This window comes from Mustela nigripes, chromosome 2 (assembly GCF_022355385.1).
Source record: "Mustela nigripes isolate SB6536 chromosome 2, MUSNIG.SB6536, whole genome shotgun sequence".
Classification (NCBI taxonomy): Eukaryota; Metazoa; Chordata; class Mammalia; order Carnivora; family Mustelidae; genus Mustela; species Mustela nigripes.
Window position 1 is genome coordinate 215,831,055 of NC_081558.1, and position 11,376 is coordinate 215,842,430.

An 11,376-nucleotide genomic window follows, 5' to 3' on the forward strand; every position below is an offset into this window, starting at 1 on the left:
CTCTGCACTGGGCGTGGAGCCTGCCTGAGATTCAGTGTCGTGGGATCGAGCCCCGGGTCCCGCTCTGCACTGGGCGTGGAGCCTGCCTGAGATTCAGTGTCGTGGGATCGAGCCCTGGGTCCCGCTCTGCACTGGGCGTGGAGCCTGCCTGAGATTCCCTCTCTATCCCTCTGGCTCTCCCTGCTCTAAAAAAGTAATAAAATAAAATAGTTACGGCATTTATTTTTGAATGGATTCAAAGTAACCAGGTCTGCTGGTGGCAGGTTTCTCATTCTCTGGAGGGCAGGCTGTACATGTACCAACCTCGGCACCCAGGACACGGGCAAGTTCTCCTCTGGTTTCAAAGGCTCAAGCTCTGCTGGTCCGCCAGCACATGGACTCTTCCGAAGAGCCCACGAAGAAGCGTGTGCTGGGCCACGGGCCTATAACGACCAAGCATGGTGCACGAACTTCTCTCCTGCTCTTCTGACTCCCCACTATGGCGCTGACTGAATTTAATGGGCTCCGAGACACAACCACAATCAGGGACAATGTCCCCAAGCAGACGCCTTGGTCAGAGCGCACGGAGTTTCTGCTCATTCCGACCTGAGCTGGCTTCAGAGCAGCGCCAAATTTTAATTCCTCTGTTTGCCGCTGCTTGATAGAGAGCTTTGTCCTTCCTTTCCCGTTAGCCATTTTAACTTCCCCTCAACCCTGCTACATGTCTCCAGGATCGCGTTTACTTATGCTCGCCCGATCATCTCTCCCAGAGGCCAGCAGAGAAGCAAACAACTTGTGAGGCCCCATTTACAGCTCGGCCGCGCACCACATGCTGTTTAGAGCGCTAACCGCCATGAGAAACCCAGTTCAGATGCTGCCACAGGAAAAAGCCACAGATGGAGCGTTAATAGCACGGACAAGTATTTTTCAAAAAGGGTCTCTTAAAAGTTTAGTGATTAGAAACTAGCAATTAACATCATAAACTGACTAGGACGGAGTGGAAAATGTCAGTCCCAGTCACACGTGCTCAGGTCCACACGCACAAGCGCGCACACCGTGCTCCTACTCCCCCCCATGAACCGGGGTCAAGAGGGTTGTGACGTCAGCGCTGCGGGCTAGCCCACCTCGGTGTCGCCCACTGCAAACAGGGAGAGCCGCAGCTACCGCAGGATGCTCTGGGGAGACGCAAACGGGAACACAGATTTACACTGAAGACACACTACGAACTGTACCAGAACTTTGCAAGTCACGCATCCATTCGCTCATTCAACAAAATGCCACTCAAGAAGGTCTGGAGAAGGCAAGGGGGGGGGGCACAAAAATCCCAAGGGACAAGCACTGCACGCGGAGGGAAGAGCTGGTCAGGGCAGGGCTGGAGCAGAGAGCCGCTAAGACGCTGCGGGGCTGAGTAAGCACAGGAAAACCGAGCTCTCCACCACAGGTGAAATGGGCAGTCGCTGGAAGATTCTGGCAGGAAAATGACAAGGACCCGAACTATGTTTCTAAAGGATCACTCTAGCTCTGATGCTGAGAATGGATCCTAGCGGGCATGGGATGGTGGAAGCTGGGAGACCAGCTAGGAGCCTGCAGCAACACGGCAGCTGAGACAGGACTGTGGCCCAGACCAGCTAGGAGTCTACAGCAACGATCCAGTCATCCACAATGACCCGGTGGTGCCTGGACAGAGGTGGCAGGGGAGGCCAAGGCAGTTATCTGGGTTTCTAATGGACTGACCTGAGTGGGTAAGAAGGTGAGGCATTAACGACACCTCTAAGAATTGTACTGGAAGCGCTGGAAGGGTGTCCTTACTGGACATGAAGCTCTGGGGGAAACTGGTTCAGCTCTCTTTCAGGAATTCGGTTTGGTGTCTAAATGTGAGCAGGCACCTGGCTCGATAACATACTCTTTTTTTTTTCTTCCTAAAGATTTTATTTATTTATTTGACAGACATCACAAGTAGACAGAGAGGCAGGCAGAGAGAGAGGAAGGGAAGCAGGCTCCCTGCTGAGCAGAGCGCCCAATGCGGGACTCGATCTCAGGACCCTGGGATCATGACCTGAGCTGAAGGCGGAGGCTTCAACCCACTGAGCCCCCCAGGCGCCCCTGGATAACGAACTCTCCACGGGTCTCCCTTCTTGCTTCTCTCCCTGCCACCTATCCTGTGCTTCCCGGGATCATCTCGCAGATGAACACCGACTCTGAACCCGTGGCTCGGGGTCGGCTCTTGGGGGACTCCAAACGAAGACACACAGGACACCTGAAGGCACAAGCGCGGGCGAAGGAGGTGTGTGAGGACGACACCATGAGGACCGCCGCGTCCCTGGACACGGAGCACATGCGACCGCACGTGTCGCCCGCAGCCTCCTGCCGTGTGCCCAAACAACGCTTCAGAGAAGCTCCTCCTCCTGCCTTCCTCAAGCTCCTGTGACCCCTGCTTGTGTTCTGAATCACTGCTTCTAGTCCCTTCAACCACGGGCTCCCATAGTCTTTGAATGAAGACATTTGGGAATCGGGGGAAACCAGTCAGTCACAGGTGGGCTGCATGGGAAGTCGTCGCTGTCCCTGAAAACCGTGTAAGGCGACCCCTTCGGCTCACCCTCCACTCAGAGTCCTCAGCGAGATGGCCTGCCCGGAGAGGGGTCACGCCCATCACACTCCGGACACGTGAGTGAGAGCGATGCCACAGTGGCACCCGTGATGCTCGGCCGGGCGCCAACTGCCACCCGGCAGCCACGGCCCTGCAGGCGCCTCCTCGACCACGCACCACTGCTGCCATCTCAGCCCCGCACTGAGAGCTCCGGCCACCCTCACAGGCACGCACCAGGATCACGACAGAGATGAGACACCTGGGGCCAGAGGGTCAAGTGACTTGTTCAAGGTCCCATCGAAGGCGAGCGGTGAAGCAAAATTCAGGCCAGGGGCCGCGGCTGCGGGGAACCGGCTCAAGAAACCCCCGATTCTCACCTGTTTTAACGAGGACTACCGGGACCTCGGACTTGCACGAGTCCACACACCGCACGCCGAGCCACCCTCACCCGAAGTGCGTGCTGCCCCCGAGTCCGCCCCCCACTCCTTTCCATTGCTCATCTCCACTTGACTCATCGGGCAGAGTCCCTGCTGTCGCTGCAGTCATAGTGAGAGCCCCCGGCGCTCTGAAGAGGAAAGTGGGTGACATGCGGGCCGGAGAGCTGTTGACGGTGGACAGAAAGAGCTCAGCGGAAACCCCCCAGGAAAGCCAGACTGACACCGGCCGGCGTGCGGCCGCCCGCATCCCCGTACACGCAGACCTCCCCGGGCTCGGCCTGAACCCTTCCCATCTCGTGCTGTTTCCTGAAGTTTCAAAATGGGAATCTTTGCGGTCAGCAACTCACAGACCTCACAGCTCCACGGACAAGACCTTCAAATCGTTGTCTGTCTCCGGTCCTGGCTCTGCTCCCTGGTGCGCACCCTGGTAAGATCACTTGATCCCTCCGAGTCATAGCTCCTCAGCCTGTCCCCGGGGCGAACCCTACTCGCCACACAGGACTTTCACGGGGAGCGAGCAGCTCTGTCTGCGGCGCCTCCCACGCGGCGGGCGCACGTTCCGTCCTTGCTCTCCTGAAGGTTTATGGTACCGAGTGTTATCAGTCGTAAGAGATGCTGGTGACGGGACAGGAGGGAGCAGGCCGACCGCCGGCCATCCAGCCGCACACGCTGCCGCGGCAGGACGGAGACACAAAAATCGAACAGGATGATGGATACAGACGATGCCCCGAGCACACGGACGTCGGGAAGCAGGGACTGTGGCCGGGTGGAGGGTGGGGGAGTGCGCAGTGAGGACAGCAGGGAAGACTTGGGACTCCCGGCTCCCCGGACTCCCGCAACAGCGAAGGTCCATTCTTCCACTCCTACTAGAGATCCCTCTCAGAAACACACAGCCGATGGCACCAGGGCTTGGAAAATCCTACTAAATGCTTACACGGGCCCCCAGTTCCAACTCCCCAGCACAGCCACAAAGCCCTTTGCCACTGAACCACAGAAAATTATTTTATACCAATTTTATACCAGAATTATTTTATACCAATTTATTATATATTAAATTCCTCAGGTACTAAATGCCAAGAGAAGCAGGGATTCGTATCTTCATAGAAATTAATTGAATGCAAATAATTTCCTCTTTACACCAATGTTACATCAAGGAACTAAGATTTTTTAGGGGCTGGAGGGAAGGTAGCCAGTTTTGGAATACAGAGCATTCCGGTGACATGTGCAGGAAAAAACGAAGCACAGCTCAGCACTGGGATAAAAAGGACACCGGGAGGTAAGTGAGGGGCCCGGGAAGGGAGATGGGATGGGGCCGAGATGACGTCACTGACCTTCAAGCTTTGGAGAGTAAAACTCAGGCCGGTGTCAGAGCTGAGGCACACTGTGAGTCCAACTTGCTCCAAGACGGGCCCAGAAAACCCTTGGCACCACTTCCACAGGAAAACGTCTGCTTACATCCAGAACGTGAGCCTAAACCCGAGCTCCACACACGCCGTCCCTGGGAATGCTGGACGGTGCTGACAGCCCCAGCCGTTACACACCGCACAGGGGGAGCTCGTCACAAAGCCAACACCTCGTCGGAAACAAAGCGCCCACGTGACTTTGGAGCACACGCACACCGATCCCCCGAACCCTCACATCTGGATGCAGGCCTGACGCTCCCCCGATTTCATTATTCGAAGGAGACAAGAAGCGCTGCTCTAAGTCAGGTCTGACCACTCACTTGGGGACAACGCAGACATCGTCTAAGGCTTCTCAGATTTCGAAGCCAGCCTTCCTCACTCGCATCCCCCTGGGGCAGGAGTGTCAGCCTCTTGGGTCCCGCGTCACCCCGTGTTCAGCCTCTCCTGAGGGGCTGGCTTCAGTTTCGGGTGTGCTCTGTTGTGACATAGCTCCGGCCCACCACGGGCACCTGGACTCGCAGCGCCGCCTCTCTCTGTTTGGCTCTGGAGGACCCACCCGTATCCCGGGAGGACATCCGATGAGCCGTGCTGTCCTAGCTTAGGGGCAGGCACACAACCAAAGCCACACAGACCACAAACTTTCTCCCCGGAAGACAGGTCTGAGAATGCAGCCGGCCGGTGCCCGCCATGCTGACTCCTGCCAGTTACCTTGGTTTCCGTACTTCCTGGCCCAATTCTCTAGCTTTTCCTTAAACCTCAGGAGCAGCCTTCTGTCTCGGTCATAAACTCCTTGCTCTGTTCAAGTTAGACTGTTTCTGTTCTTGTTATTAGAGGACCCTAACCGATACCTTTCCAAGTGTCACTCATTCTTCCTGCCACACTCTCCAAGTCCTTCCTCTACAATCCTGCGGCGGGACAAGCCTCCCTAAACAAAGCTCCCAGCACCCACTGGACGTACACGCTAGCGAACACCTATGAATTCACCTCATTTATTGAGCTCTTATTATGTGCAAGGCATGGCTAGACAAGCCTGAAATACGGGATGCAAAGAACAGACAAGGCCCCCCAATTCTAGTGGGGTAAATGAGATAATGAACAAGAGAAATGACAAAGGTAACTTCAGGCCGTACTATAATGAAAATACACAGGGTGCTGTAACTGCCTAGAAACTAGGGGTCTGGAGAGAATGCTTAGGAAATGCCTCGATGTGATAGTTTAGCTGAGCACTAAGAGCTGCGTCAAAAAGAAATAATGAAAACATGGTTCTCTGTTAGGTTAAAATGCAAAAATTTAAAACCATAGATGCCACACTTCTGTGAATCTGGTCACAAACTACTATTTAAAGTTTCCCAGCCTGCCTGGGGGGGCTCAGTGGGTTAGAGCCTCTGCCTTCTGCTCAGGTCATGATCCCAGGGTCCTGGGATCGAACCCCATGTGGGGCTCTCTGCTCAGCAGGGAGCCTGCTTCCACCTCTCTCTGCCTGCTTGTGATCTGTCAAATAAATAAATAAAATCTTAAAAAAAAAAAAAAAAAACCACAAACGATAAATTTTCTTTCCCTTCTTTAGTCCCTCGCGACGACTTCCTGCTTCAGATGCTGCGTCTCTGGGACACAACCCGAGTGTCCTGCTGCTCCCACGACGGTATCTTCAATGTCTGAGGCCTCATCTACCACTCTCCAGCGCTCCACTCAGCTGAACGCTGATCATCCTTCAAAGCTCAGCTCAAGTCCAGTCCCTCCAGTAAGCCTTCTGCCATGGGCTGGACTGTGTGTCCCCCTCTCCACACCGCATCACAGGCTGAAGCCCTAACCACCCCCCTTCCCTGGCATGTCAGAATGCAAGAGTATTTAGGGGCGCCTGGGCGGCTCGGTCGGCTAAGCGTCTGCCTTTGGCTGGGGTCATGATTTCGGGGTCCTGGGATGGAGCCCCACACTGGGTTCCCTGCTCAGCAGGGAGCCTGCTTCTCCCTCTCCCTCTGCCCCTCTCCCCACTCATGCACAGGCATGTGCTGTCTCTATGTCAAATAAAATCTTAAAAAAAAAAACAAGCATATTTAGACAGAATCTTTAAAGGCATCATCGCTTTTAATGAGGACTTGAGGGTGTGCCTGAAGCTGACTGGTGTCCCTACCACGGGAGAGGAGGACACCAGCACACAGAGGGCCAAACACAGGACGACAGGGAAGATGGTCCTCTACGAGCCGCGACAGGCCGCAGGAGAAGCCGACCCGGCCCACGCCTGGCCCTGGACGTCTGGGCTCCAGAACCGGGAGCGAATACGTTTCCAGTAAGCCTGCCAATCTGGGGCACCGCTCTGGGAGCCCTGGCTAGCCAAGAGATGTGGCGGGACCCCTTCAGTTAGCAACGAGCCAGCACCTTCCAACGCCGGTGCCGCAGCCAGGCCCGCTCCCATGACGTGGGAATCTGTGGTTTGTCCCCCAGCAGAGCTGCCGACTGCGTGAGGACGAAGAATCTCCTTAACGTCTCCTGACAGTCCTCCCACGGTCCCCCACGGCATCTTGCACAATACAAACTCGTTGACTTTTCTATCGTCTGATGAGCCTGAATGCAGGAGTGCAGATGAGGCCTTCCATTTGCTTCTGCTAAGGAACGCTGGCCCCATCACTGCCTTTCCAACACTACACTGACTTTTCTATTACTTCCTGGACAAAATCCGAACTCCGCAGACCGGCGTACCCGCCTCTTCACAGTCTGGTCATCGCATCTTTCCACCCTCGGTGGACACTCGCTGCCGTCTCGTCTCCCCCCACGAGCTGTACGCCACGTCCAGCACCTAACATGCCTCTCCTACCTTCCTCTGGCCAACTTCTCCGGGAAGAGCCAGCTCCAAGGTCACTATCCCTGCAAAGCTCCCCCTGTGGCGCCCCCAGCCAATGGCTCAGTCCTGGGTGAACCAGCACAGTGCTCCAGCCACCGGTCTGCAGGAACGGCACAACTACTTTGGGTGACCTGCTTTTCCGTCGACCTCCCTCGTGACAGCCCTCGAAAGGAAGCGCGCTTACTTTCCTGTGTGTCCCCGGCGCTTGGCACGGGCCTACAAGTATCTGCCGGGTCAGGAGAGAACGGAGGAGCTCACGGTTCAAGCCCTGCACCTGCTCACCTTCCCGGCGGCGGCGCCTGTGAGGGAGCTCAGGCGGCAGCTCTGCCTTCTGCAGGAGCTCCTGGTGCTGGCAGGTCGGCTGGACGGCGACGCCCACATCTGCACCTCTGCTTCCCAGTCTCCCTGGGCCGCAGGGGCCCGCTGAGCACCTCCAACCCAGCCAACGCCACAGGCCCAGGGCAGCACTTGGGCCCGCTTCCCTCGCCCGTACCCACATCTGCTGTCCTCACACATTCCTTATTTGGTTAGGTGTGGTGCCAACCACCAGCTCCCCCAAACCGGAAACCTCTTTCCTCTCTAGCCCATCAGCACAGCCTGGCAAACCTCGGCTGTGAACCAGCTCCCCTCATCCGTGGTGGGTCTGGGGACAACCAGAAGTCCCTTCCGTCACCTCCTGCTCACCCCGAGACTCCCAAGAATGCTCTCTGGTTACACACCCAGCATCGCCCGCCGCAAACACTGCTAGGTTCCCTGAAGTCTGGGCCGATCCCCTCACCCCACGTTCGGTGACTCGTGTTACCGGAGCGAATGACTAAGCACACCCACACCCCAACTTTCCACCTTCTTTCCAGCACCGTATCCGGGAGGACTTAAATTTGGAAGTAATGACAACTGGACACTACAGGTGGACGAGCAGAACGGGTTTACGAGCGACTGCCCATGAGAGGCCCCAGGTCGATGAGCCCGCTGTGCCCCGCGAGCCCCGCGCGCAGGCGGCCGGCTGATGGCTCCCGGCGCTCCCTGTGAGCACTGCGGGACCACTGTGACCCGCCGATGCCCTCTGATGCCCGCGGCGCGCAGGCGGCCGGCCGCCGCACGGAAGGACCCCGGGATGCTGCACCGAGCGGGGACGGATGGACCTCTGCGCCCCGGGCCCGCCCTGGGCCGATCGCGAGGGACGGCCGGTCTCCGGAAGCACCGCGCGTCCACGCGCCGCTCCAGCCGCATTCTCCAAGCTCGCAGCCCCAGGCCGGCGGAGCGGCGCGGCCGGGGCGCGGCGCTGGGGCCGAGGGGCTTCCCCGGGCCGCGATCCTTCACAGCCGCCGAAGCCGTTCGAAATGAGCGGCCCGGGCGGCCAGCGGCCCAGGGAACCCCCGGGGCTCCCGCCGTCGGAGGTCCCTGCGCGGGGGTGCCCAGAACCGCGGGTCCCCACCCACCCCGTCCCCAGCGCCCGCGGCCGCAGACTCTCAGTGCGGAGCCGCCACAGCCCCGCACCGAGGCCCGCGGCGGGGAGTCCGAGCGCCGGGGCCCCCGGGGGTTCCGCGGGGAAAGGGGCGCGCGGCGGGGCCACGCGTCCGGCAAGGGGCCGGCGCGGAGGCGGGCGGGGGCGGGGCCGCGAAGCCAACGTGGGCTGCGGCCGGGTTTGGCCGGCGGCCGCGGGGCGGGACCGAGGGGCGGCGGGGAGCAGGCGGCGGCAGGTGCGGGGTCCGCGCTGCCCCCCAGCCTCCGCACACCCCACCGCGTCGCCGGCGCGCCCCCACGCCCGCAGCGGACCGGAGCACGCGCCCCCGGCCGGAAGGCGCCCCAACCGCCCGGCGCACACGCTCGCGCCGAGGTCGCGGCGTCCCGCCCAGGGGGGCACCTGGCCGGGCGAGGGAAGACCAGCCGGGGACGGAGCGTGCGCACTGGCGAGGGCGAGGCCAAGTGCGGGCAAGGAGCATGCGCAGTGTGAAGGCACAATCGGCTACGTGGGAGCCTGGGGCATGCTCGGTGAGAGCCCGGGCCCCGCGCACGCGCAGAAGCGCTCGGAGCCCGCAACCCGCTGGTGGAGAGAAAAAAGAGGAGAGAAATCACCTCAGAGTTACGTCAGGAAAGGCCGCGATTTGCGAGGAGACTGTGGCCTCCCACGGGGCCCCGCCGTTCTCCTAGGGCGAGGGGCGTGACAGTTACTCACCGGTCTCCAGCCCCGAGGCAGACGCCGGGCCCCTTTCCGCTCAAACTCGGCTCGCGCGCGCCGCAGCCGCCGCTGCCGCTGTGATTCCATCCATCTTGAATTTGACGTCATCCCACACCAGGGATGAGGTCATCGCAGGCAGCGCTCGTCACGTGCGCGGCGCTGTGATTGGGCGCCGGCCGGCCGGGGGGCGGGGAGAGGGCGGGGCGCCGCGCCGGGGGCGGGCGGGGGCGGGCCTGACGGGACCGCCGTCGGCGTCCGCGTCCTTCCGCGCCCCGCGCGCGCCTTCCGCCTGGCGTCCGCGTGCGCCCGCGTCCTCCGCGCGCCCGCCCCGCCGCCGCCGCCGCCCCGCGGCCTCCCTGGGCACCGCGGGGCTCGCGTCTCCTGCCGCGGTGCGCGGGGCGGCTCGGCGCGGAGGTCCGGCCCTCCCGGCCCGCGCGACCCGGCGGCGCCCCCGCACGCCCCTCGGGGTTCGGCCCTCCGGCGCGGGCCCTGGCGCGGGGCGGCGGGGCGGGGCGCTCGCGGGCCTTCCTCGGGGGCGCACGGGCTGCGGGTCTGCGAGACCTGACCTCCCGCCGCAGCGGCCGCCCTGGAAGGACCCGGAGAGCGGGCGGCGGGGACGGGGCTCGCGGGCCGTCGTGCGCGGGCCGGTCGGGGCGGCGGCCGGGTCACCGCGCGGCCACACGCAGCCTGCGCCTTCCGTGGCCGGCACCGCCTTCTCCGGTGTCCCTGCTCGTCCGGAGGCTCCCGGGCCGCGCGCGCTTCGAGCCCCACAGGCCCACGGCGGCCCGAAGCGGGCGGGGACACGCGACACGGTCACGCTGCCGGCGCTCCCCGCGGGCCTGCCGTGAGTCCCCGCCGTGAGTCCCCGCCGTGAGTCCCCGCCGTGAGTCCCCGCCGAGCCCGTGCGCAGGGCACGGCCCGGCCGAGCCGGCTGCCTTCCGCCGGACAGATTTTAATCGGGGTGAATGCTTTTCAAATGTCCATTAATTTTTTAGTGTCATTTTAAAATTTGTCTTCCATATATTTGTTTTTTAAGACTTTATTTTTAAGTAGTAACGCTAGAACGCCCGACCCCGGGGTCGAGAGCCCCGGGCTGTACTCCGCCCGCCAGGCGCCCCCAGTCTGATTCCCTGAAGGAGTTCACGCACGCGACCCTGGCTGAAATCATTGATGACCCGTTTGGGGAGCGCGTGCAACGGACCATCTCGCCTTCGCTTGATAAAAGCTAACACGTTCCGGCATAACAGCTTCGTTGCCGCCTGTTTCACTGATTTTGAGAGAACTCTGAGTTTCAGAGCAAGAACCCGGCGCCTGGGGATTTTCTCTTAGCGCGTTGCACCTCCGGGACGTGGGTTTCTGTGTAGGACCGACTGGTGGGAAAGCAGAAAAGGGGCTTTGTACTTAAAAGAAGGCAGAAGGCAAGGATGACTGGGAGTGTTTCCCAGGGCCAGGAGTTTTGGGGTCCCCTGGGATTCGTCTGGGCCAGCACACCCCCTTATCCCCACTCCATGGCTGGAAAGCCAGGTCCAGCTGCGAGGCAAGAGCCAGGTTTTCTCAGTACCAAAGGCCAGAAGCCGCCCCTCCCAGCGTACCTGCCTTTCTAGCGGCCTCGGGAAGACACATGTTGGTGTCTCGTCTCCAAGCCATGTCATCAAGCCTTTGCCTTCGCGGCATCACTGCCCCAGACCGACCCACAGATCCAGCGGGAACCGCAGCCTTTCCGCTGACCTCCTGGGTTTGTGGTCGCTACCAATTCCTCCTTCAGACCCGCGGGTTTCACTGATGCCTCCGTCTCTCAGAGTCTCTACCTGTTGTCCAACCTTCCGCTCTCCGCCTCCTTGGCTGGCTCCTCTGCCCACGTCCGGCCTCCCACTTTGGGTCTCCTGAGGCTCCAAATGGGGCCCTGTAGTTACACTAAGGCCCTGCAGTCCATCCGTCCCGGGGCCGTAACC

General features: G+C 60.5%; 1 protein-coding gene across 6 annotated transcripts in view; it reads right to left on the reverse strand.

Annotated features, from left to right (window-relative positions):
• The window catches only part of ZBTB21 (zinc finger and BTB domain containing 21), an 18,028-nt gene extending 8,487 nt beyond the window's left edge, over positions 1 to 9,541 (reverse strand). For 2 of the 6 annotated variants that reach the window (XM_059392397.1, XM_059392392.1), the window contains exon 1: positions 9,422 to 9,541. The gene's annotated coding sequence lies outside the window, so the exon portion shown is untranslated. Of the gene's footprint in view, positions 1 to 303; positions 3,958 to 4,334; positions 5,778 to 7,527; positions 8,728 to 9,421 lie in introns of those variants that run through there. The other 4 variants (XM_059392398.1, XM_059392393.1, XM_059392394.1 and 1 more) reach the window with 4 other exon arrangements.
• Between the last annotated feature and the right edge of the window lie 1,835 nt (positions 9,542 to 11,376).